Source organism: Coenobita brevimanus, chromosome 75 (assembly GCF_032717465.1).
Source record: "Coenobita brevimanus isolate Jiangsu-jjx chromosome 75, ASM3271746v2, whole genome shotgun sequence".
In the NCBI taxonomy this organism is placed as follows: domain Eukaryota; kingdom Metazoa; phylum Arthropoda; class Malacostraca; order Decapoda; family Coenobitidae; genus Coenobita; species Coenobita brevimanus.
Genome location: NC_137028.1, coordinates 15,679,051 through 15,706,471, shown reverse-complemented (window position 1 = coordinate 15,706,471; position 27,421 = coordinate 15,679,051). Strand labels below are relative to the sequence as shown.

At 48.1% G+C, this 27,421-nt stretch overlaps 1 pseudogene; it reads right to left on the bottom strand.

The window, feature by feature from the left end:
- Nucleotides 1–1,061: 1,061 nt before the first annotated feature.
- On the bottom strand, nucleotides 1,062–22,821 carry LOC145408075 (ubiquitin-conjugating enzyme E2 A-like; annotated as a pseudogene).
- Nucleotides 22,822–27,421: the final 4,600 nt, after the last annotated feature.

The window sequence follows — 27,421 nt, the reverse complement described above, 5'->3', positions numbered from 1 at the left end:
CTTGATGTATTGCTGCCTACTTCTTCTTTCACCTTTATCATTCTTCTTCTGTGTCTGTCCTCCTCTCTTCCTATTTCTCCCATCTTTCCTGTCACTTTTTATTACCCTTCTATCCTCTTCAGGTGGCTTTACATTGAGTGACAAGCCTTATGGTTTCCTGCAAGCCAGGAAACCATTTACAATGCTGGGTGGTAACCATATAACCAACCCATATGTGTTCCATATGGGTCAACAAGTGGGTTGGAGGAGGGTTAGTGCCCCTCCCCGTAAAACAACTAACTTAAAGACCAACAACCACCCCTTACCAGATTATGGCGTCTGGCTATAGACAGACAGACTTCTTCATGACTGTCATCAAAATTTTGGCATTAATCTCATCATAAAAACACGGGAGACAGACAGACAGATATAGCAGATCAACAGAGACAGAGAAAGAGAGAGAGAAGCTGTCTACATCCTTTCCATAGCACTTCTTTGTGACTAGCACCAGAGTCAATGAAGCATAGGAATAATAGTAGTGAAGGGCAACTGATTTGAATAGTAACCAAGAAGAATCACTTTTCATGAGTTCTGCCAAATGAGAAACTAAATGGGTGATGATGATGATGATGATAATAATCCATCCATCCATCCATCATCCAATCCTACGTTGCCCCATGAGGAGCGTAAGAGCCCGGGGTTAGGCAGTTGGTCCTGACATTTAAGATGAGAGTGTTATTATTATTATTTTTATTATTATGATAATAATAATAATAATAATAATAATAATAATAATAATAATGAATCGTAAAGTTTTTTTTTTACCAGTAACCAAGGAGACTCATTCCTACCCACCTCACTGGATCTATGAGAGAGAGAGAGAGAGAGAGAGCTAGTTTTCACCCGATGGAACTGTCTGTGTGTGTGTGTGAAGCTAGCCAGGACACTATGCAAGAGCTGTCCCAGCCATGAGGGGATTATAAAAGAACAAGCGGGTAAAGAAGAGTGGTGCGGTGTGGAGTGTGGGTGGGGGGCAGGGGTTCTAAGATGCTGTCTGAACCCCAGGTCTGAACCCGGCCCCCCTAGGTGTCCTTCTTCATGTTTTCATCTTCGTCCTCATCCTGAAATAAATACACACAGTTAGGTATATCATTTATCCATCCATCCATCCATCATCTAATCCTGTGTTGCCCCATGAGGAGTGTAGGAGGCCGGGGCTAGGCAAGATGGGCCTGACATTTAAGATGAGAGTGACCAGCCTCACTCATCCCAACATGGCATTACATGAGCAATAAACCCCAACCACCCATTTGATATAAACCTTCACCGGTACTTAATCCAAATGGAGTGCCTTAATAACCACCAGGTGCCATAATTTGGTTATATGGTTACCACCCAGCATATTAAACAGTTTTCTGGTGTACAAGAAGCCATTTGGCTTGTCACTCAGTGCAGAGTCACCCACAGGCAGAAGGAAGAGGAAAGAATACAACTCATGAAACAAGTCTTCAAATTTCAGAGGTTTCAATGGTGGATAAATAAATGTGAAGGCCAATAACCCATGCACCTAACAGAATTTATTCCTACTTGACCATTTCCTTAATTTCACGATGCTACCCACATGCCTGTGATGGAGAATAGGGATGGGATGACGATTATATGTAAGGTGAATTTCCCCATACACAAAACTTCCTGTAGAGGATTTAGAGAATGTACAAAGCAGTTTGCCACATTTATATGATGCATCTGTTAACCTAGAGCCATAGAGACTGTGCAAACAAGACAATGAAAAACTACATCTTAAAACTCTTACCTTCTCCAGTCATAGTTTCTGATGAGTCTTGTTGATAGCCATTAGGTCTGTCTGGTGGATAATTCTGCTATGTATTCTCAGGCGCTGTTACCTGTGAGGTGGAGAAAGTAAAGGCATAATGAGATTCATAATGTATCATATTGTTTATAAAGGTTCCAACATGCCTGCATACATCAGCCTTGGTCACCTAATGGCAGTTCTCCATGCTGCACGATCTCAGGCAGCCTTCCTGTTCAGTCCCTTATCCCTGAGGTCACACTATGACCTCGTCCCAGGTCTTTTTCAGTCTTCCTCTCACAACCCTACCCTCGACGTTCACATTTCTTACTTTTTACACCAAATTGTCATTCTCCATCCCTCCCATATGTCCTTACCATCTCAGTCTACCCCTCCTCATCACAACACCAATACACTCTCGTCCAATCCTTAATCTCAGTTCTTTAGCTGTAAACCTAGCCCCCCCATGCCTTGCATTCAAGGATGCACTACAAAGCCATCCATCTAATCACTGTTAATTCTATATGTTTGAGCCAACAAATACAGCATCCTCTTCCTTTACTGCCCAGGTCTCACTACCATACAGCATTACACTCCTAACACATGCCGCATACAAAGATATCCCTTGGCACAGAGGGAGAGTCCTCTCAGTGTCAGGAGAGGCAACTGCTCCCTGAACTTATTCCAACCACTCCTCACTCTAGCCACAGAGCTGCTACAGCCCCACCTACAGCACATAACATGTCTCCCAAATAATAATAATAATAATAATAATATTTTTTTTTTTCTTTTTAGTCCCAGGTTCCTACGCTCCTCTGTGGGGCGACATAGGATTGGATGATGATGATGATGATGAATAATCATCATCATCATCATCTAATCCTATATCGCCCCACAGAAGAGTGTAGGAACCCGGGGCTAGGCAAGTTGGTCCAGACATTTAAGATGAGAGTGACCAGCCTCACTCATCCCTGAGTGGCATTACATGAGCAATCAACTCCAACCAACCCTTGGATATAAACCTTCACTGGCTTAATCCGACTGGAGTGCAATAATTACCCACTAAACCACCAGGTGCCAAAAATTGGTTATATGGTTACCACCCAGGGTAGTAAATGGTTTCCTGGTGTACAGGAAACCATTTGGCTTGTCACTCAGTGTAGAGTCACCCACAGGCAGAAGGAAGAGGAAAGAATGAAGGAAAGAAAGACAGAAGAGAGAGTGTGAAGTTACCCGTAGACAGAAGGACAAGGAAGGAATGAAGGAAAGGAAGACAGAAGAGGATGGAAGGAGAGAAGGATGGAGGAGAGGAAAGGGCAGACACCCAACAGCAGCACTACATCGAGTGAGTGGATGGTGAGCGCCCCCACCTACCACAAAATAATAATAATCATAATAATAATAATAGACAAGGATTGTGGAAAGTATTAAGAATATATGGAGTAGATGGGAAGTTGTTCAATGCTGTGAAGAGTATGTATGATGGTGCTAAGGCTACAGTGCATGTGGATGGTGAACTAAGTGAATTTTTCTCTTTGAAAGTTGGGTTGAAACAGGGATGTGTCATGTCTCCATGGTTGTTCAATCAGTACATGGATGGGGTAATAACAGAGGTACAAGGTAGGGTAGTGGATGTTGGAGTGGCCCTGGTGAGAGAGGGTAGTGTTTGGAAACTCCCTGTTCTGTTGTTTGCAGATGATACTGTGTTGTTGAGTGAAGATGAAGGGAAGCTGCAAGGCTTGGTGGATGAGTTTGGGAGAGTGTGTAAGAAACGGAATCTAAAGGTGAATGTAGGGAAGAGTAAAGTGATGCTCTTTGAGAGAGGTGAAATCAGTGAATGTACATTGAGGTTGGATGGTAAGGAATTGGAAAATGTGAGTACGTTTAAGTACTTGGGTAGTGTGATGAGTAAGGATGGAGGTTTGGAGGGTGAAGTGCTTGAAAGGGTACAGCAGGGAAGAAAGGTTGCTGGTTCTTTGAAAGCAGTGATAAGAAACAGGGAAGTGAGCATGGAAATGAAAAAGTTACTACATGACAGTATTGTGATACCAACTCTAACGTATGGAAGTGAAGCTTGGATGTTGTTGGAAGGACACAAGTCAAGAGAGCAGTGGAAATGAGTTATTTAAGAGAAGCCTGCGTAGTCACATGGAGAGACAGGCTGACAAATGAGGATATAAAGGAGCGTTGTTGTGTGGATGTGGATGTGATAGGATGTGTTCGGAGGAATACACTGAGGTGGTTTGGCCATGTGGAGAGGATGGAGGGTGAAAGACTGACGAGGAGAGTGTATGTGAGTGAGGTGGAGGGGGGGAGAGGGAGGGGGAGGCCGAGGATGAGATGGAGGGATGGGATGGAGAGGTATATGAGAGAGGGGAGTGTGAGTTGGGAGCAGGGCAGTGAAATGGCGAGGGACAGGACGATGTGGGGGCGATTTGTTTGTGGCCACCCCGAACGGGACTGAGGCGTCTGGCAATAGATAGATAGAATAATAATAATAATCATCATCATCATCATCATCATCATCCAGACCTCCTTTCCTACCCAAGGACAAATAATAAATAATAATAATCTGGTCTGATATCAACAGTTCCTCTGACTGCCAAACAGGTTTTTTACTGTTATTCTGGACATCCTTGAGTTATATGAATGAGTGGCTTGCTCTCACACCAAAATTCCATGACTAAAGGACTCATTCCTACCTCACAATTGTGGCAAGCTGCAAAAGGAAACAAACCTGGGTCAAGTTAAGGTGAAAGAATTATATTTATGGCTTACCTGGAAATTTAACCAGCTCTGCTCGACAATGGTGGACACACGCTTCTCATATTCATGTTTGTTCTTTTGATAAAGCTGCACAGCCAGACTGTTGGCTGGGGAATTGGGGTTCGGATCATCCAAGAACAACTGCAAAGAAATAAGTTGTTAGTGTTCATCATCATCATCATCATCATCATCATCATCAATAAGAGATAAGGGAAGAGAAAATGCCAAAAATCTGAATCAGACAGTTCTTCATGCTTTAAGAGCTTATTAGTCCTCAGGGAAATCTCTGTCTCTCCTCCTATGCCCTTCTTTCTCCCACCACCTTCTTCAGCTCACAACCAGCTGGCCTCTCACACCAGTGTGGGATATGCAAATAAAAGCCTTTACCTGCTCAAACAGCATCAAAGCACTTAACTAAGGCTCACCAAATGTCATACAGCCACAACTAAGTATTCAAGCTGTGCAAGTGGCCCAGATACATCCAATGAAACAGATCCAAACACTCACCTGTACGAGGCAAAGATGGCGGCTACATCATACGTGGCTGACCATCTGTAGAATGTCCCAGCAAATGCCACCTGTACAGAGGTAAGGATGGCCGCTACATCATACATGGCTGACCATTTGTTCTGTAGAATGTTCCAGCAAACGCCACCATCGGTATAAACATTGGGCTGGAACATTTTACTGATTAACTTGATGGTGGCAGGTTTGCTGGGCTACTCCTCTGTCAACTCCAGGGTTAATGCCAATGTGCCATCTTCAAACAGGGTGTTGTCTAGCTTGAAAAAAATAATAATAATAATAATCTATCTCTATATACAGCATATGTCTGTTTATAGCCAGACACCTTAATCCTATAAGGGTTGGTTGTGGTGTGGATGTGGATGTGATAGGAAGCGTTATGAGGAACACACTGAGGTGGTTTGGCCATGTGGAGAGGATGGAGGGTGAAAGACTGACGAAGAGAGTGTACGTGAGTGAGGTGGAGAGGGGAAGAGGGAGGGGGAGGCCGAGGATGAGATGGAGGGATGGGGTGGAGAGGTATATGAGAGAGGGGGGTGTGAGTTGGGAGCAGGGCAGTGAAATGGTGGGGGACAGGGTGACTTGGAGGCGTTTTGTTTGCGGCCACCCCAAACGGGATTGAGGCGTCTGGCAATAGATAGATAGATAGACAGAATAATAATAATAATAATAATAATAACAATACACATACACATACAGATATAAAGACATAAGGAACTTCAGTTTCCCAAACAGAGCAGTTGATCAGTGAAATGCACTATCGAATGAAATAGTGTGTGCCTAAACTATTCATAGATTTAAAGATAAGTATGATAAAAATACTGTAGTTCAAAATAAGGGAAAGTACGAGCCTGACTCATTCCTGTAAAGATACAATTATTCAGTTTCCCAAACAGAGCAGTTGATCAGTGGAATGCACTATCGAATGAAATAGTGTGTGCCTAAACTATTCATAGATTTAAAGATAAGTATGATAAAAATACTGTAGTTCAAAATAAGGGACAGTACGAGCCTGACTCATTCCTGTAAAGATACAATTAGGTAAGAACACAAAAATCTATATAATATTATTATCATCACCACCATCTTAAACTAATTTTGTATCAACATCATCATCATCATCATCACCATCATCTTCCCTAACCCTTTTCTCACCCTCTGTCAATTCCAGGGTTAACTTGAATGTGTCATGTTCAAAGGGAGTGTTGTGTGGCCTGTGAAAAAAAAATGTATATCATCAATCATCATCACCAGCACCACCACTATTATCACAGTTTTTTTGCCCACCATGGTAAAATAAACTGAATGCTTCTTTCCTCCTCTTTCAATTCCAGGATTAACTTGGAGCCTTCTCTAAGCCAAGTTACAGTGAACATACCAGAGGAACTCACCCAAAGGTAACAGTATTCCAGATCATGATGATGTTTTCCGTGAGAGCAGCACTGACTCCTGCAGGGGGGTCTTGTTGCTATCTGTTTATTGCCACATGCCTTAATCCTGTAAGGGGTGGCCACAAACAAATTGCCTCCATGTCGCCCTGTCCCCTGCCATTTCGCTGCCCTCCTCCCAGCTCACACACCCCTCTCTCAACCTGATAAAATAACTGATTAGTTGCGTGACAGCAAATATGTGAATGATCTACCTAGTTATTTATCTGTCTACCGGGTATCCCTAGCCAGATGCCATAATCTTGTCAGGGGTGGCCATTTGTCTTTGAGTTAGTGGTTTTACAGGTAGGGGCACATAGGGAACACATATGGGTTGGTTATATGGTTACCACCCAGCATTGTAAATGGTTTCCTGGCTTATGGGTAACCATTTGGCTTGTCACTCAGTGCAAAACCACTTGAAAAGGAAAGATGGTACAGGAAGAAAACACTATAACTAACGGTGTACAATAAAATAAATAACAGTGTGCAATGTAATATACAAAAAGGGTTGTTATGAGAGAGGGTTGTATGTGAGAGAGGGTTGTATATGAGAGAGGGGGGTGTGAGCTGGGAGCAAGGCAGTGAAGTGGTGGGGGACTGGAAGCAATTTGTTTGTGGCCACCCCATTAAGGCATCTGGTAATAGATAGACAGATAGATAGGCTGTTAAGGAAGACCTGCTATCAAGCCTCCTATGCCCCCTACACCATTTAACCCTTTGACTGGACCTGATGCACTGCAGTTTTTATACAAGCTAACATTAAGGCATTTTATAAAACTAAGAAAATTACTAGCAGTCACAGGATTACAAAACTAACTCAAAGTAACCCTTTCTCTGTAAATGGTCCATCTAAAAGTTATATCTGGGCAAACACTACATTTACTCAGGCTTACACTGGTGCATAATAGATGCTGACATACAGTATATCAAGCAATATAACATCAGTATAGGTACCTCAGCTAAAAAAAGGAAAGAAAAAGCAGCATACATTCAGGAGTGGTATTTCCCTCCTCAATTAGCTGAAGTGCTATTATGTGACAGTCTGCCTCTCACAACCCTACCCCCCCGACGTTCACACATCACTTTCCGCACCCAACTGTCATCCTCCATCCTCTCCACATGCCCAAACCACCTCAATCTACCCCTCATCACCACAACACCAATACACTCCAGTCCCAGCCTTTCTCTCAACTCTTTGATCACAAACCAGCCCCCCAGGCCTCATATCCAAGGACACACTACACATCCTTTCAATCACTGTCATTTCTGTACCGGTACATCTGAGCCTACAGATCTTGTCTTCCTTTAAGGCCCAGGTCTCACTACCATATAGCATTACACTCCTAACACATGCTGTATACAAAGGTCCCTTAGCATGAAGGGAGAGCCCTCTCAGTGTCAGGAGAGGCAACAGCTCCCTGAACTTCTTCCAACCACTCCTCACTCTGGCCACAGACCTAGCTCCAGCCCCACCTCCAGCACATAACATGTACCCTAAATAAAAACTCTCATCCACACACCCAAGAGACTCACCAGCAAGATCAATCCTTTTAACCTGACAATCTCAACTGCTCACCCCGACACACCGCACACATGAAATCAACATTACCTTGCAGTATACCTCTAATACCACTTCATCTCTTATGTACCCACTTATCACAAACACTGCACAAGATGGCATTAGAACTGGAAAGGTCATATATAGCATTCAAGTTACGGAGTTATTTTTCTGTTAGAGACAAACCTTGAATGTCTGCAGTTGCTAAGAAAATATAAAACATCAGCCATTATGTAGCAATGCACTACCTTACTGTCAAGAGATATTGTCCCCTAGTGTAGCCACCATGTCCTTAGGAGTCTCCTTGGTTGTTAATTCCTTGAGACTGAGGTAGCAGATAACTGTACTGACACTGATCTGTGGACAAATGAAATTATTAATATCAGTTGCTGTAAATCACCACTCACACTCTCCTCATCAGTCTCTCATTCTCCATCCTCTCCACATGGCAAAACCATTTCAAAGTACTTCTCTTAACACTTTCAGTCACATGCACTCTTCTAGTCAGTCTCTCATTCTCCATCCTCTCCACATGGCCCAACCATTTCAAAGTACTGTACTGTATTTCTCTTAACACTTTCAGTCACATGCACACCAACGCCACAAAACTCCTCTACTTCCTTGTATGTGTCTCTGCATATCAATACAAAAACTGGCCATTTCAAACAGAAAAACTCCTAAAGTTTGCAACTCACGTATCATAAATGAAGTGTTAGCAAATGATAGCAACACAAAACTCTCCAAAATCCTTCAATTCTAGATGTGGCTTCTAAATTAAAATGCCTGCCGTGCCCGCCGCAGGACCTCACACCTCACCACCCCCCACACCACCACCGAGCCGCCACCCCACCACCACCCCAGGAGGACACACCGGTGAGGTTAGTAGTCCCGGGCAAGAGGGTCATCGGGGCATCCCGACACCGAGCCCCTATTCCTCGCAAGTGCCCCAACCACAGGCGTTCAGGCAAACTGAACTACTGTGTGGGCGGGGTAGTGACCGTCAGACCAGGGGTGGGACTGAAAAGAGGTCAGTCCCAGGTAACACCGTATTGACGGTCTTGTTACACCCTCTAGGGCAGGAAGAGGCCCAAGGCTACGGCCAAAAGAGAGAAGGAGAGATAGACACAGGCTACGGCCTGACAGAGTGTGTAAAGGGGAAGGTGACCCCAGGCTCCGGCCTTAACACGCTGAGGAGAGAGAGTTGCCTGTGTGCATCCCTCTCCAGTTGTTCTTTGGTTACGGCCAGAATACGGTCCAGGGTAGAGAGACCCTGCTACCATACGTGTAGCGCTACCCAATTACGGAAGCGGCGACCTGGGGTCGGCCTCTTGCCGGAACGGACGGGTGAACCCGTTCCTCCGTTAGTCGCTTACCGTACGGGCAGACACCCAGCTTCGGCTGGGGCACGTACCAGGGTGGAGAATTCCCTGACGGTAGGATCTGTCCGTATTGGAGAGAGTGCGGCTCCTGAGCCCCTCACTCCGGCTTGTCTCCTACTGCGGGAGGAACACCACGTCGGAGGTACCTTGCCACGGCGAAAGGGCGACCTCGATCACCCTATAGGTGTCCCCCGCACGCCGTGCAAGTTCACGGCTTCAGCCTAAGCACACAATAGTGGAAGTAGAGCCCCGACTCAGCCCTATGGACACACTCGGGGAACCACGAAGAGCGTGAGTCCCCCTTTAGCCTATTTCCCTTCAGGGAGCCTGTCGTCGCCATCCAGGCTTCTAGGCCAGGAGGAGGCACTAGAGTGGTGGCAAGGCCCGATAACGGACTTACCGCCCACACCCGGGAGTTCTTTAGCCCTGTCGGAGCCCTACAGGAGATGCTGCTGCAGCCCAGCCCTGACGGCGCCTCTCCCCCTGAGCACCCGCAGTCCCAGGATGCCCAGGCCCTCCACCGCAGTCTACAACGATGGGGATCTAGGCTCCCTCACTCCCCGGAAGCAGAGGAAGCAGGCCCGACTACTCCGGCTGTTCGGCCCTAGCCCCGAGGGCCCCCGATCAGGTCGAGGCCCCCAGACCACAGGGCCTCCCTGCACCCCACCAGCGCGGCCCTAGGAAGGAGCAGCCCCTCAGGTCGAGGCCCCAGACAAGGGAGCCTCCCTGACAGTAAGTACCAGTGATTTAATAACCCAGGAAACAAGGGTAAGACAGTGACAGTGACAGTGACCCAGAATACAGTGACAGTGATCCAAGGCACAGTGACAGCGTTTTATAAAAGATATATTAAACAGTGGCATAACAGAAATTCATGTGTAAAATGTTAAATAACTAAGTCCCCCCTGCATCAAGGAACCGGGGAGTTTTCTGTGGAACTAGAGGTAGGTGCGCGAGTGAGCCGAAAGGCAAGCGAGGTGCCCCCCCCCCCGCGACTTGGTGACAGTGTCGAGTGTCGCCATCCGCACCCTACCTCTATTATAGTAATATCTTCGACACAGACTCCCAATCGCAGTGATCCAAAGTAAAACTCCCCCATTTATTATTATCCACAAGTAACATAATAATTAATTCAAACTAACAATCACAGTGAGGTGATATTCCATTCAAGCAACAGTAAAGAATATCCACGACTGCCCTGTGCCACGTGTTAATATATATTGGATCAGTCTATGTAAACGAGTGTAATATTGTATCTCTGTTCTCCTATGTACCAAATATCGTTGTATGTACACTGTAATGAGTAGAACTTAAGCAATAGATGTGATACGGTATACTGTCTCTTTTTATGCCCTGTTCCTTTGTTAGTGCATTACATCCGGTCTAGTAAAAGGACCCCGTTCCAGTGCTCGTGTTTTTACGACGAGAAGTCGCCTTAAAAACATAGCATTACACTGGTGGCAAGCGGTGGTTCTAGATCCGAGTAACGCACGGAGGAACACAAAAGGGAACTTACAATGGCAGCCAAACCACACATCCAATTGCCGAGGTTCAACCCGGACCAGTGCGACATAGACGTATATTTGGACATGGTCAAACCCCTCCTGGACATAGGGTTCGACTCAGACAGAGAAAAGATCGCTGTCACACTACCTAACCTGGGTAAAATAATCATTAGTGTCGCACCAAAAATCGTCCCAGAACTGTCATGGTACCAATTCTCACAAATAGTGAGACAGGCTTTCACACCATCAATAGGCCGAGTTGTCGCTCTCTCTCAACTCGACGCCCTCACCTACGACGGAAACCTGGATGACACATTCACCCAGGCTAGGCGCCTCGTCAGTGCTGCCTATCCTGAGGCACCACCAAATGCCCGGGATATCCATACATTCAATGCACTATTGAGGATCCTCCCCAGCATAGACAGGGAGCATTTCTCAATCTACGACCCGTCAGGGGACATGGAAAATGACCTACAACTCGTCCGACGTCTGCTCGCCGCCCGCCCCACACCACAGCCACTCCACGCGGTGACACGTTTTCCTACAAGGCAACACCCCCCTTCCAAACCTAAGCTGCCGCCTCACCAGCCAACTACTGAGCCACCCCCCACAGTCCCTAGAGCTTATCCGCAGAAGAAGCGCTCAAACCCCAGGGAACAAGGGAACCTCATCACTATTAACCCCTGGGAATTCACGGCTTGCAGCCGCACTTGCCCTCTACACGACATTAGGGAACAGCTCAAAGCTAGCAGGCGCAGAAGCTTTCAACAAAGGCGCAAGAAAGTCTCCTCCTTAGACGACGACGCCCAGGAAGACGACACACCGCCGCACGCTCTCTCGGGAACAGACGACGACGACCAAGAAGACACCATTCCACAACAGATGGATTTTTAGGCCCGCCGCACCTCCCCATGGTGGCGGGGGCCACCTCACAGATCTACAGACCCCCAGTTTACGACAAGATTTGGCTAAACGGGGTCAAGGCACGTCTACTAGTGGATACGGGAGCAGCCAGATCGTGCCTCTACTCCCACTTCTACTCCTGCCACATGGGTGCATTCGGCCCCCTCTTCCCCACCTCAGCCAACCTCGTCAACGCGGGGGACGGCCCCCTGCCTATCCGTGGGGAAACTCGGGCCCTCCAGACCCACACCCATCAACAAATATCCACTAGCCACCCATTCATCATATTTGACTCAACATGCAGTCAATATGATGGATATTTAGGGCTGGACCTCCTCCAGAAATTACATGCCACCATTGACTGCCATCAACGCCGCCTCCACTTCAATCCAGCCCACCACAACCAACCAGCAGTCAAGAATAAGGAAGAGAAAAAAAAAAACATCGAAGGCACAACAAGAACACCCACCCCCACACACTACCATCAGACACTCACCTGTCCCATACCACAGACACACCTAAACCCAACCCAGCCCCTCACACCACTAGACTTCCATCACCACCACCCACCACTCATCATCTGCATCCCTCCCCATCTTTTCCAGCCACTGTCGCCTCCTCTATCACCATTCCACCCCACCATGAAGCTTGGGTAAAACTGAACAAACCTTCCCATACCTCCGTTCTCTTCTCACCATCCATCCCCACCGGACCACTCTCTTCCTGTCTAGTAAGCCCCACCTTCCTCCCCCCACATGCCCAAGAAATCCGTGTCGCCAACCTCGCTACCACACCACTAACCTTACCAAGAGGACTCATCATCGGTGATACTGAAGAAGCCGAACCATGCCAAATGCCACCCCCAGACCCACCCACTCTCCCCGCCCTACCATCACACCTATCCCCAACCCAAACCAACAGCCTCTGACAACTCCTCCTGGATTTTCAAGACTTATTCTCCTCAGGCCCGACCGACCTTGGCCATACCACCTATCTCAGCCATGAGATACACACGACAGGACCTCCAGTTCGCCAACCATCACGACGGAAAAATCCTAAGCAACGAGAGGAAGAAGACCGGCAGGTCCAGGACATGCTAGATGCCGGCATAATCTCCAACTCTACTAGCCCATGGTCCTCTCCGGTGGTACTCGTAAGAAAAAAAGACGGGACAATGCGTTTCTGCGTTGACTACCGCCGAGTAAATGATGTCACAATCAAAGACGCCACTCCCCTGCCACGCATCGACGACTCACTTGACTCGTTACATGGCTCGACATGGTTCTCCACCTTAGACCTGCAGTCGGGTTACTGGCAAGTCCCTGTGCATCCCGACGACAAACACAAAACCGCCTTCTCCACATCCAATGGCAAACATTACGAGTTCAATGTCCTCCCTTTCGGACTCTGCAACGCCCCTGCCACATTCTCCCGTTTAATGGAGTCCGTCCTTAGCGGTTTAACTTGGGAGACTTGCTTAGCATACCTCGACGACGTCATTGTTTTCAGTCGTACATGGATCGACCACCTTCACCGCCTCAAGCAAGTGTTTCACCGCATACGCCAAGCAGGACTTAAACTGAAACCAACGAAATGCGTATTAGCAGAGAGATCAGTGTCTTTCCTGGGACATCTAATTAATGCCGAGGGCATCTCACCAGACCCAGATAAGCTTCGAGCCATCGCAGACATCCCACTACCCCACGACGTGCACGAAGTCAGAGCCTTCCTGGGGTTAACATCATACTACAGGCGATTCGTCAAAGGATTCGCTGACATCGCAAAACCCCTTCACGAACTAACAAAAAAAAGGTGAGCCTTTTCTGTGGACCAAGACAAGACAAACGGCCTTTACCACCCTCAAATCAAAATTAACCACCGCCCCAGTAGTCGCGTTCCCAGACTACAACCTCCCATTCCGCCTGTATACTGATGTGTCCCTCATCGCCATAGGAGCTGTCCTTGCGCAGGTACAAAATGGGAGAGAACACATCATCGCCTGTGCCAGTCGCACCCTTAACACGGCAGAGCGGAACTACGCAGCCACAAAGCGTGAGTGCCTAGGGATCATCTGGTCCCTAGAATATTTCAAGTCCTACATCTCAGGCACCCACGTAGTAGTCATTACGGATCACCAATCCCTACAGTGGCTACGGCAGTCAAATACAAACAATGCCCAACTGATACGCTGGCGAGAAACCCTCGAAGAATATGACTTCGAAATCGCATACCGACCAGGCAAGCTACACACCAACGCCGATGCCCTATCCCGTCTCCCAATCAACGCCATCAAGGAAGAACCCGACCTGGTTCAAATGAGGATTAACAAACAACGCCCAACTTGGATTCCACAGACCACATTCAACAAACTCCACCCACATGGCGAACATCTCTTTGACCCGAACGGACACATTGTCCTCAGCCCAGCTACAGCCCACGACACCATGCTCCACCTCCATGCCCACAACGGCATCCACCTAGGAACGAAGAAGCTGCTACAAATCTTTAACGATATGTACTGGACCCCTAACCCATCCACCATCGCAAAGAAGATCATACAATCATGCCGAGCATGCGCCCTTGGGAAAGACATCACCCGAACACCAGGCCCTACAGGAAAAGTCACAGCACAAAAACCGTGGCAACTACTCTCCCTAGACGTCGTCGGCCCCCTTACACCAAAAGCAGGCTACAAGTACATAATTACCTTCGTGGATGTATATTCTAAGTTCATCAACGCCTGCCCCGCCAAGGACCACACCGCACTGTCAGTCGCCGACGCCCTCACCCGACATGTTTTCCCTTATTTTGGAATTCCACAGGCCCTTCATTCGGATAATGCCCCAGAATTTACGGGAAAAATCTGGGAAGAACTAGCCAGCATATTCGGATACAACATCTCTCACTCATCCCCCTACTGGCCCCAAGGCAACAGCGTATGCGAAAGAAGCCATCGCTCCCTTATGAATCAGGTCCGCACACGCATTACGCTAACGGGAAATGAAGACTGGCCTGCACACGTAAAGATCATACAATGGGGGTTAAATACGTGCCCAAGAGAAGATGGAATAACCCCTACTCCTGCCCCTCCGCCACCACCTACAACCGCCCACTCCACCCTCCAACACCGACCCTCTCCACCACCTCAAACGCCGCCTCTACCACCTACACTCAAAACAAGATCTAGCACCTGACACAACCCACACACACCTGGCCAATCTGTTGTGGTTGCAAACCTCCCTACCCCACCGAAGACCTCCCCCCGATTCAACGGACCTTACAAAATTGTGCGAGTACCTAATCCATACCAAGTCACCGTGGATCAACAGGGGCAACACCGCACATATAGAAACCGCCACGTGCGCCCCTTCAACCCACCCGACACCGCCCACCCCTGCACTAAGCCTACCTCCACCCCGGCCCGCACACCTGGCCACCCTGACCTTCCTCTACTTCACCCCCCAGACTCCTACTACTACTCCTTCTCACCCCCCTCCTCAAACTCTCCATCTACCAGCCCTCCCCCCAATACACCATCACCACAACCTCATACCACCACCACTACTCCACAACCAGACACTCACCCACCAAACACCCATCCACCCACCACCTCTCAACCCACCCCACCCAGGCCGCCCTCGTCACCACAGCCGCCCACCTCCCCCGAGAATCACGCCACCCCCACACCCACCACCGCCCTCCCTCATGACCACTCCCATTATACACGTCACACCGCACCACCAACCATCCCCCCACCTCACCACCGTACACCCTCACCGCCACTACGCACTCAACCAGCCTCACCACCCACACCCACCATAACCACGACCACCACCAGATCAGGACGACTCTCACGCCCACCCACAAGATACACCCCGACACCTCCACCCAGCACACACCTACCCCAAAATCCACCATCCCCACCCACCCCCAACACCTCCCCCATAACCCTACCCCTCCACCAAGCACGTTGGAACTTTCCCAACTCCCAATTCCCCAAAGGACAACGCTCCTCCCACCACATTAGCCCAAATAAAAGCACCAACCTCCCATCACTCCAGGGATGTTCTATGTACGATAATTATCGTATTTGTACTATAATTTGGGATGCTTGTACGATGTACGATATCACATTCAAAATATACGATAATTTGTCTATTTCAGCTTCCCTAGATTTTTTTTTTTTTTTTTTATGTATATACTGCAGGTTAACAACACTCACTATTCCCGCCACACGGTTCATTGTGCCCACACCCCAGTAACCCACGCTTCCCCTGAGTCACTCACGAAATTCCTTTCCCCTCCCAGTCCCATGGGAGGTCAGGGCCAAGCCCGGCCGACCCCATAAATGTCAAGGACTTAGAAGTTCAAACTTTACTTGGTGCTTGGTAGTGGTCTGGTTCAATGCCCTGGCCAAGCTGTAGTGCTGCTGTACCCACTACCCACTCTGCAACTTTGTATAGGACTTCAGTAAAGTCGTAAGTACAGTTGATATGCTGGTATACATAAAGCTTTGTAGGATATTCTTAATTTCTTACCGGGAAACGTGAGTGTAAGAAAGGCAAAAGTAATGTACCGTCTTAATTACTAGTTTGTATTCACCTAATTGTGATTCTCCTGGATTGACTCAGTCAAGCTCATGATGCTCCGTCTACATTTACCATTTCATCATACTTTCTTTACACACCATCTTGTCTGGTAACTTGTTTTAATTGAAAATTTACCTGTACGATAATTTTAGGGTAATATACGATAATTTTCATGCTACGGTACGATATATTGGGTCTCTGGGCAGAACATCCCTGCATCACTCTCCAGCATTCAAATTTCATCTCCCCACCAGGCACCATTCCCCGAGATGAAGGTGACAAGGGTCCGATGGCAACCTTACAACCACCCACCAACCAGAATCAGAGGCACCGACCACCTGCTACGCCTCCTACGCCGGACCAACCAGCCGTCCTCCCTCCACTTCACGCTCAGCCCCCACCAGGAGCCCAACCAATTCACCACGCACTGGAACAGCTTCACCCAACACCTTACCCCGGCCTACCAGACAGCCATCTCCACCACCTACCACCTCCAGTCACGGGGCCGTGACTTCAACGACGCGGAGGGTGGTAAAATGCCCGCCGTGCCCGCCGCAGGACCTCACACCTCACCACCCCCCACACCACCACCGAGCCGCCACCCCACCACCACCCCAGGAGGACACACCGGTGAGGTTAGTAGTCCCGGGCAAGAGGGTCATCGGGGCATCCCGACCCCGAGCCCCTATTCCTCGCAAGTGCCCCAACCACAGGCGTTCAGGCAAACTGAACTACTGTGCGGGCGGGGTAGTGACCGTCAGACCAGGGGTGGGACTGAAAAGAGGTCAGTCCCAGGTAACACCGTATTGACGGTCTTGTTACACCCTCTAGGGCAGGAAGAGGCCCAAGGCTACGGCCAAAAGAGAGAAGGAGAGATAGACACAGGCTACGGCCTGACAGAGTGTGTAAAGGGGAAGGTGACCCCAGGCTCCGGCCTTAACACGCTGAGGAGAGAGAGTTGCCTGTGTGCATCCCTCTCCAGTTGTTCTTTGGCTACGGCCAGAATACGGTCCAGGGTAGAGAGACCCTGCTACCGTACGTGTAGCGCTACCCAATTACGGAAGCGGCGACCTGGGGTCGGCCTCTTGCCGGAACGGACGGGTGAACCCGTTCCTCCGTTAGTCGCTTACTGTACGGGCAGACACTCAGCTTCGGCTGGGGCACGTACCAGGGTGGAGAATTCCCTGACGGTAGGATCTGTCCGTTTTGGAGAGAGTGCGGCTCCTGAGCCCCTCACTCCGGCTTGTCTCCTACTGCGGGAGGAACACCACGTCGGCGGTACCTTGCCACGGCGAAAGGGCGACCTCGATCACCCTATAGGTGTCCCCCGCACGCCGTGCAAGTTCACGGCTTCAGCCAAAGTACACAATAGGGGAAGTAGAGCCCCGACTCAGCCCTATGGACACACTCGGGGAACCACGAAGAGCGTGAGTCCCCCTTTAGCCTATTTCCTTTCGGGGAGCCTGTCGTCGCCATCCAGGCTTCTAGGCCAGGAGGAGGCACTAGAGTGGTGGCAAGGCCCGACAACGGACTTACCGCCCACACCCGGGAGTTCTTTAGCCCTGTCGGAGCCCTACAGGAGACGCTGCCGCAGCCCAGCCCTGACGGCGCCTCTCCCCCTGAGCACCCGCAGTCCCAGGATGCCCAGGCCCTCCACCGCAGTCTACAACGACGGGGATCTAGGCTCCCTCACTCCCCGGAAGCAGAGGAAGCAGGCCCGACTACTCCGGCTGTTCGGCCCTAGCCCCGAGGGCCCCCGATCAGGTCGAGGCCCCCAGACCACAGGGCCTCCCTGCACCCCACCAGCGCGGCCCTAGGAAGGAGCCGCCCCTCAGGTCGAGGCCCCAGACAAGCGAGCCTCCCTGACAGTAAGTACCAGTGATTTAATAACCCAGGTAACAAGGGTAAGACAGTGACAGTGACAGTGACCCAGAATACAGTGACAGTGATCCAAGGCACAGTGACAGCGTTTTATAAAAGATATATTAAACAGTGGCATAACAGAAATTCGTGTGTAAAGTGTTAAATAACTCAGTCCCCCCTGCATCAAGGAACCGGGAGTTTTCTGTGGAACTAGATGTAGGTGCGCGAGTGAGCCGAAAGGCAAGCGAGGTGCCCCCCCCCCCCCGCGACTTGGTGACAGTGTCGAGTGTCGCCATCCGCACCCTACCTCTATTATAGTAATAACTTCGACACAGACTCCCAATCGCAGTGATCCAAGTGAAACTCCCCCATTTATTATTATCCACAAGTAACATAATAATTAATTCAAACTAACAATCACAGTGAGGTGATATTCCATTCAAGCAACAGTAAAGAATATCCACGACTGCCCTGTGCCACGTGTTAATATATATTGGATCAGTCTATGTAAACGAGTGTAATATTGTATCTCTGTTCTCCTATGTACCAAATATCGTTGTATGTACACTGTAATGAGTAGAACTTAAGCAATAGATGTGATACGGTATACTGTCTCTTTTTATGCCCTGTTCCTTTGTTAGTGCATTACATCCGGTCTAGTAAAAGGACCCCGTTCCAGTGCTCGTGTTTTTACGACGAGAAGTCGCCTTAAAAACACAGCATTACATAAATATTTACCATACTCTTTTGCAGCACAGGGGCGCCTTCACGTGGTATCACTGACGTAGCTGGGAAATTCCACTGCCCACACGTGTACTGTACTAACACCAAACTCCCTATTCCCTGAAATGGAGGCAGTGGACTGCAGGAGGGGGGCACCAGCATGCCTTCTAGGCTACTAGGTTCACATATACTTCATAGGATCAGTTTTATAGTATGACTGCAGGGTGTTCTTACCCAAACAACGCCAACAACTACTACGTTTAGGCTACTGCTGTTGTTACCGTGATTTTGAGGCCGCCTGAGATTAATCTGAAGTTCTCTTGACACATTTAATCTCAGGTGGACTTTAAATAACGCCAACAATAACAGGAAAATATAATATTTACCTATTTCATTTGATATGGAATTGGTTGGTGTGTATTGTACACATTTAACATTTAGTAACCAGCGGCGTCTCTCTCTCTCTCTCTCTCTCTCTCTCTCTCTCTCTCTCTCTCAAACAGACAGCAGAGTAGTCTCCAGGGTACATAATTATATTTCACTCTTACTCGGCCCTGATTATTTCACGTAGCTCTGTGGCAGAACGTCTTTCGCTTTACGTGTTGCTCAGTTTTTATTTGTGTGTGCTGTAATTTATCTTTTCGTAGTAGTAGTGGTAGTAGTAGTAGTAGTAGTAGCTGGGGTGTAGCCTTTGTATCGGCGCCCGCTCCTTATCCTTTTCAGTCCTTTTTTTAAGCCGTGCACTGATCACGTATTTTCTTTTCTCTTTGTTTCCATAGTTCATATATTGTCTTCCTGTTTTCTTTCACTTGTTTTTCTTTATTTTCTCCAAACAGAAGTAGAGTTTTTATTATATCTGTTCTATTCTCTTTGTGTTATGCTGGTGTTTTTAGGTCGACTTCTCGTCCCAAAAACACCAGCGACTGAAGTGGGGTCCGTCCGCTTTCCGGACCGGAAATAAAGCACCCACAAAGGAACAGGACATAAAAACCAGGCAGTATACCTTAACACATCTATTGCCTTAATTCTAACCGTTACAATAAAACACAGAGTGATATTTGAGATACAGGAGACAGGGACACAGAGTTAACCTTCAACGCCACAAGATACAGTCACGCTTAGTACACAATACAACGCACATACATTGATGTCCTGAATTATATATGTTAATACCCGTATGTCACTTTTAGGCAGGATATACACTTAGTCGAAAACAAAGGGAATAAACAAGATTAAAAGTCCATGGGGGAAATACTACTATAAATAAGACAGGGTGCGGATCGCGACACTTGACACAGTCACTTAGTCGCGGCGACACTTGCACACAGGCTTTTGATTTGCCCGCGCACCCTAGACTCTATTCAGTCACAGAAAGTTCTTTTACTGGGGGACTCATACAATTACGTTAATGTTCATTCTCTGTCCTGCCGGGCACTGAGTTCTTTTGGACTAATAGCAACTGTCACTGGTTTTACACTGGTCTTCACTCGGTCACTGTTCACTGTAATTTCCCCTGGTTTGTTCTCGGCACAAGGGGCGTCACTATTTACCTGTATCTCCTGGGTAATGTTCACTCCGTAGCAGGGGCGTGAGGGGAGAACCCTAGGGGGACCCGGCCTGCAGAAGGCAATATACTACCCGCAGGGGAGTCACTGCCCGGGTCCCACTCGTCGGTGAGGTGCAGGGAGGCCCTCCTGTCTGGGGGCCTCGACCTGAGAGGTGGCCCTCGAGTCGGAGCCTCGTCGGTGGGGTGCAGGGAGGCCCTCCTGTCTGGGGGCCTCGACCTGAGAGGTGGCCCTCGGGACTGGGGCCGAACAGCTGGAGGAGTCGGGCCTGTCGTCTCTGGCTCCGTGGGGTGAGGGAGCCTGGGTTGCCCTTGTCGGGAGCCTGTGGGTCTGGCCTGGGGGTCCTGGGACTGCGGGCGCCTATGGGGAGAGGCGCCGACAGGGCTGGGCTGCGGCAACTTCTCCGTCGGGTCTCGGGCAGGAACAAGGATCTCCCAGGCGTAGGAGGTAGGTCCGGTATCGGGCCTTGCCACCACTCTAGCGACACCTCCGGGGCAACACTCCCGGGTGGTGACGAAGGGCTCCCACAGGGGGAAGAGGCAGGAGAAGGATTCACGTAGCCCGTGTCCTCTCCGGTACGTCCTGAGGCCGGAGCCTTGGGTCGCCTTACCCTGGTACGTACTTTGGCTGTGGCCGTGAGCCTACCCGTCGTACAAGGAGCAACTGAAGGGCGTACAGTGGACGCTCCGTCCCCGCCATGTATAGGGGCCGTCGGTGCGGTGTTGCTCCCGTAGTAGGGAAAAGCAGGAGTAGGGGGACAAGGGCCACACTCTCTCCGGTACGTACTGATGCTATCTTCAAGGGCCTTTTGGCCGGGGCCGTAAACCTACCCGCCTTACAAGGAGCAACTGAAGGGCGTACAGTGACCGCTCCTTCCCCGCCACGTACAGGGGCCGTCGGCGCGGTGTTGCTCCCGTAGTAGGGAAAAGCTGCACATACGATAGCCAAGGGCCTCTCTACCCTGGTACGTACTTTGGCCGTAGCCGGGAGCTGATCTTCCCGACGAGAAGCAACTGAAGGGCGTACAGTGGCCGCTCCTTCCCCGCCACGTATAGGGGCCGTCAGCGCGGTGTTGCTCCAGTAGGATAGAACAGCAGGAGAGGGATGCACAGGGGCAACTCTCTCTCCGGAGTGTACTAAGGCCGTAGCCGAGGGTCTCTCTACCCTGGTATACTCTTTAGGCCGTAGCCTTGGGCCTCCTGCCCTTGAGGGTGTAACAATAGCCGTCAACACGGTGTTACCTGGGACTGATTCTTGTTCAGTCCCACCCCAATTCTGACGATGGTTGTTGTTGTTGTTGTTGTTGAAAGATTCCCTGCACACATAGTGCAGGCCGGGCCATACGTTAGCCCGGTCAGTGGTGTATGGGCTGATTAAAATGCAGTAAGTGGGGAGGACAGGACCTGGGGAATGCCCAGCACACACGTCCTGTTTCCTGACTGGCTTTGTGGTGTGTGTGTGACGATGGTTGTCCCGCCCGCAAGGTAGTTGACTTTCTCCGGTCACCTGGTGTTGGGGCAGTTGCGGGGAACAGGGGCTCAGGACAGTAGTGTCCCGGTGACCCTCTTGACCTGGGTCACCAGCCCCACCGTTGTGTCCTCCTGGGGTGGTGGTGTGATAGCGGCCCGGTGGTGGGGTGGGGGGTGGCGAGGTGGGAGGTCCGGCGGCGGGCATTTTACTTTGATCCTCACTACACTTAACCCTTCACAGTCTAGTATCAAGTGTTCTAAAGTGTTGATTTCGAGAGGGAGGAGGAGGAGGAGGAGGAAATGATTAAAAGAAAGACGAGGATGAGGAGGGAAACAGGAAGAGGGCACAGGAGAAAGAGGAGGAAGAGGACAAAGGAGGAGGAAGTGGAGTATGATAAGGAGATGAGAAAGGAATGGAGAGGAGGAGAAGAAAAGGAGAAAGAGGAGGGGGAGGAGGAGGAGGAGGAAAGAGAGGGAAAAAGATGGAAGAGGAGGATCGGCATCCACAACGAGATCCTCCATGCCCTCTCGCGCCCGTATACACTCGTGACGTCGGTCGCTTTGAAGTTCTTCGTAAGTCCTCCTTCTCTTCTTGCTCCTTTTCCTCTTTTGTTTTCTTGCCCACTCTTCACTTCTGTATCCTCACATTGTCTTCTTTTAGTGTCCCTCTTGTCATTTCTTCCAACATTGTGCTGAGGTTCAAGGTGGCATCGACGTGAGGGGTCAATTTGAGGCTGAGGTGAGGGGCCTTCAACATACTCAACCTCCACGAGTCCCACACCTCCAAACACGTGCCATTAAAGAATTAACTGTATTTTCTTCATTGTAGGACACTATGGAGTCCATTTTGAACCTGAAGCGGCAACCAGAGATGTCCCTTAACCGGTGCATAATGTCAAGACTCATCACGAAAATGGCCTCTTAGTGAAGCGACATCAGTAGGTCTAGAAGCACTGAAACAAGCCCGAGAACAGAGGAGAAAATTGAGGGACTGTGAATTCAGAGATGCCGTTGATAGACTGACCACTGCCGGATAGTGAGTGCTCATGTCTTGTCATAGATGGCCAGGCAATTGTTGTCTCCTTTGGTATACTAGCGGGGCAAAGACATTTGCAGATTATGCTGATAGGTTTGTTGGCCACATTTTGAAACTTGGTAAACAGTTTGACCGCACTGATGTTGCATTTGACCAGTACAGGGACTCTGGCACATCAATAAAAGAGGGAACTAGAGAAAGACGAAAGAAAACTTCACATCCTATTCGACGTTTGATTGAAAAACGAGAGGTTCCATTACCATCCAAGTGGACTGATTTCCTGGCATTGTCCGACAACAAGAAGGATCTGTCTGCCTTTTTGTCAGATGAGCTAATTTCATCAGCTCCACCAGAGAAGCTCATGGTTGTTCCTGGTGGATTGGGGTTTGTGGTGAAAACAAATGACCCTCAGATGGATACAGCTAATTTGATATCTGACCACGAGGAGGCAGATACGCGTGTGATTTTGCATTGCATCAGTTCCCCTGTTAAGCATATCGTTGTGTCTGCGCGTGACACCGACATTATTGTTCTACTCTTGGTGAATTATCACAGAATGCAGTGCAAAACTCAATGGGTGAAGGCTGGAACATCAAAAAAGCCCAAGTACATCCCCATTCATAAGATTCATAAATCACTAGGATTTGAGCAGCAAACACTTGAAGAACTCCTTGCATACCACCCAATAACTGGGTGTGACACTGTGTCTTATTTCATGGGTCATTCTAAGAGGTTAGCCTGGACTGTGTTCCTAGAGAACCACAACCTGCTGCAGGATCTGGGGACCACTGGCACCATCTCAGATGAAGGGCTTCGTAAGGCAGAGCAATTCATCCGCAAAGTCTACAAAGTCCCACATGACACAAAAGATAAGGGACGTGAGTACCTGCTCTCTAAGCTGAAATCGTCAGAGTTGCTACCTCCAACTAGTGATGCGGCAAAGTTACATATACAAAGGGCCATTCTTCAATGCTTCATATGGCGACAAGCACATGTTCCCGCCCCCTCACTGACATTGCCAACTACCTGTGGCTGGGAGAATACTGATGGAAAACCGAGACCAGTCCTGACTACACTATCTCCCATTCCTAAAGCATGTAGAGACATAGTTTCTTGTGGATGCACCAAGGGCAGCAGTACTCACAAGTGTTCATGCAAAAGGGCAAGCCTTCCTTGCACAACTGCTTGCAGATGTAATGAGGGCGAGATGCACTACAGGCAGTACAGTGATGTGTAATATAAGCTACCAGTTGGAATACAGACTTTATCAAAAGCAAATGTTTGTTAATTTACGGGAGTTTGGAAGTTGACCCTTTGTATCACAGTCCCTGTCTGAGAGATCATGGATTCCTTTAGTGCACAAACTACCCACATCATTAGTCTTTCAAATGAATCTAAGACAAATACATTATATTGTCAGGTTTTTAGTCAGTGGAGATCAAAATTAAGATAGGGACTAAATATAAGGTTCCAAGGGTTCACGCAAGTTTTTGACCTCAAGTACTCATATTATGAGAGAAATCATTGGGAATGATCATGTCACTTGAAGAATTTCCATAGCTACAATATGAGACCTATATAGCTGACTTATCTACCTGCATTATTGATGGAGTTATGTTAATTTTAGCAGTGCCTTATATCAAATATAACAGGAAACCCCGCGATTCACCAGATAACCTTTGACCTTTAATTTGACCCCTTAAATGGCAAAATTTCGCTTAACAACACCTCTGGTCGTATTCAGCACCTCAAAATCCATAAGCAAAAGTAAGTTGCTTGCTTTTCCCTCAAAATGCCTCATTCAGCTTAAATATCCATCTCTTCCGAAAACTGTGCTAGTCTGTTATTAATATCACTGATTTTAAAGCCTTCACAGCCACAGCCACTGTGCATTTACTAAAAAAAAAAAAAAAAAAAAAAAAAAAAAAAAAAGCGTTATAGACTGTGGACACAGCGGTATTTTCGTGCGAGAAAGAAGCTCCCCAACACCGTAGCGATTTATTTTTGGATACGGCTAGTTAATATCAATGTGTTATTTATCCTCATCATAGGAGTAATATGCAAAATAAATCGCTTAGGAAGAGGTGTTAGCGAGCTTCCTTGAGTGACGAGAATACAAGCCTTAAAATACAACTCAGACTCACTGTCCATTCAGTATGAGAGACCGCTAAATAAAATCGGTCGGAGGCAGCAAAAGCAGCTAGCTGAATCAGAGACGAATAAAAATAAGAACTTCATATGGCAACATCACTTTCCAGTGTCGGCCATCTTTGAATTGGTCTTGCCACTCCATGTAAACAACATCTTAGTTTTTAAATCCAGTAATATTTGTCAACGATTCTAATGTAAGCGTAAAGTATTTGTTACACATAAATAGCCCTGAAAACAAAATTTTCTTAGAATAATTGTGAAATAGAGAATAATGCGCACTAATTGTGCGTATAGAGGTATCTGGTACGTTATCTGCTACGTTAGAGTGTTGCCAGACATACCTTGAGTCTGTCTTCCTTACTCTATCTTATAACAATAGCGAAGTGTTTTATATCCGTTATACTTATATTTTTTCACCTGACATGGATTCCCAGCCCCTTTTTTAGCTCAACTGATGACCAAGAAGTTAAATTTGTCTTGTAACCAAGGAGATTAATCCCTGTATCATAGCGAAGGCTCATCGAATTTTAAGTAACTTAGCATTCAAATTTTTGGCCCTATCTGTTATTTTTTACTTTTTCTTTTTTTATACAATAATCATAGACTTCATGACTATGATGCGAAAGTCGTGGGTTCGATCCCCTACCCAGTATGCGTATATTAAACTAAGCAAATCTTCCTTTTCATACGACAGGCGGCTGAGGCGAGAATACAAGCCTGTGTCAAACTGGGCATGAGAGGATGAGTATGTTGTCAGCCGTTTTGGGGAGCCGAATGACCAACAGTCAGTGGGATCCAGCTTGATAGGAGGTTTGTTGCTGTGATAAGGACTCAGATGAGCTAAATATCGATTTTTTAACTGTGAATGAAATATTAATTAGAGCAGGAGGTAAGTTTAAACGAAAGCGCCTCGCAAAAGTGGCTAACATGTTTGCCACTTTCACCCATTTTGACTCCACCTTTATGCACTCCATTCCTCCATCTCATCTTTGGTTCCCCCCCTCCACCTCTCACTCTTCTAGTCAGTCTCTCATTTCCATCACCTCCACTCCTTCCGTTCATATCATCCTTGGTCTCCCGCTCCTTTCCTTCACCTCAAAAATGAGAAGCACGTAACCTCATCGGGGGAACTTAAGTTTGTCGTCTACAAAGTGTACTTAAGACCAAACAGTAGTTTGGTACGTATCACTTAAGTATTCTGTCCAGATTTACGTGCAACTCGTAAAAAATTTCGTCTGCTAAGTGTGCTTATCAGTACTAAGTATTTTTGGTGGTACGGCCACTGATGCTCACTCTGTGAAGAGGAAATAAGTCCATCATGAAGGTATTCACTGAGGCGGATTGGCAAAGTGGAGAGGATGGAGAGCGAGAGACTAACAAGGAGAGTGTGTGAGTGAGGTGGAGGGGGGAAGAGGGAGGGGGAGGCCAAGGATGAAATGAAGGGATGGAGTGAAGTAAATGAGAGGGGGGTGTGAGCTGGGAGCAGGGCAGTGAAATGGCGGGGGACTGGGCGACGGGAATTCATGCACGTATTGTTTGTTGGGCACAAGTAGAACACAAAACAAACATTTATGACAGCTGATGGCCAGTGTGATATGCATTACACCTCAGTCCTTCCTCACTTTTATCCTTTTCTCCGACTATGCCTCACCCCTCCCTCCTTTCTTAATGAGTGTGTGTGTGTGTGTGTGTGTGTGTGTGTGTGTGTGTTAAAGGAATGAGTCAAGCTCATTCTGACCCGTGTATTATCATACATATCCTTTAATTTATGAATAGTTGTGTGTGTGTGTGTGTGTGTGTGTGTGTGTGTGTGTGTGTGTGTGTGTGTGTGTGTGTGTGGTGTGTACGTATGTATGTGGGGTGTGTGTATGTATGTGGTGTATGTGGTGTGTGTTTATGTGTGTGTATGTATGTATGTGGGGTGGGTGTATATATGTGGTTATGTGGTGTGTGTGTGTGTGTGTGTGTGTGTGTGTGTGTGTGTAGTGTGACAGGTCCAGGGGCAGTGAGTCATTTCAACATTGGCCATTTACCTGACCTCTATTAGCACACTAGTGGCTTTTTTATTTATTTTTCTTTGTGTGTGTGTATTGACTGTACCTTTTATTCTCTCTCTCTCTCTCTCTCTCTCGTACTACTACTACTACTACTAGAACTACTACGACTACTA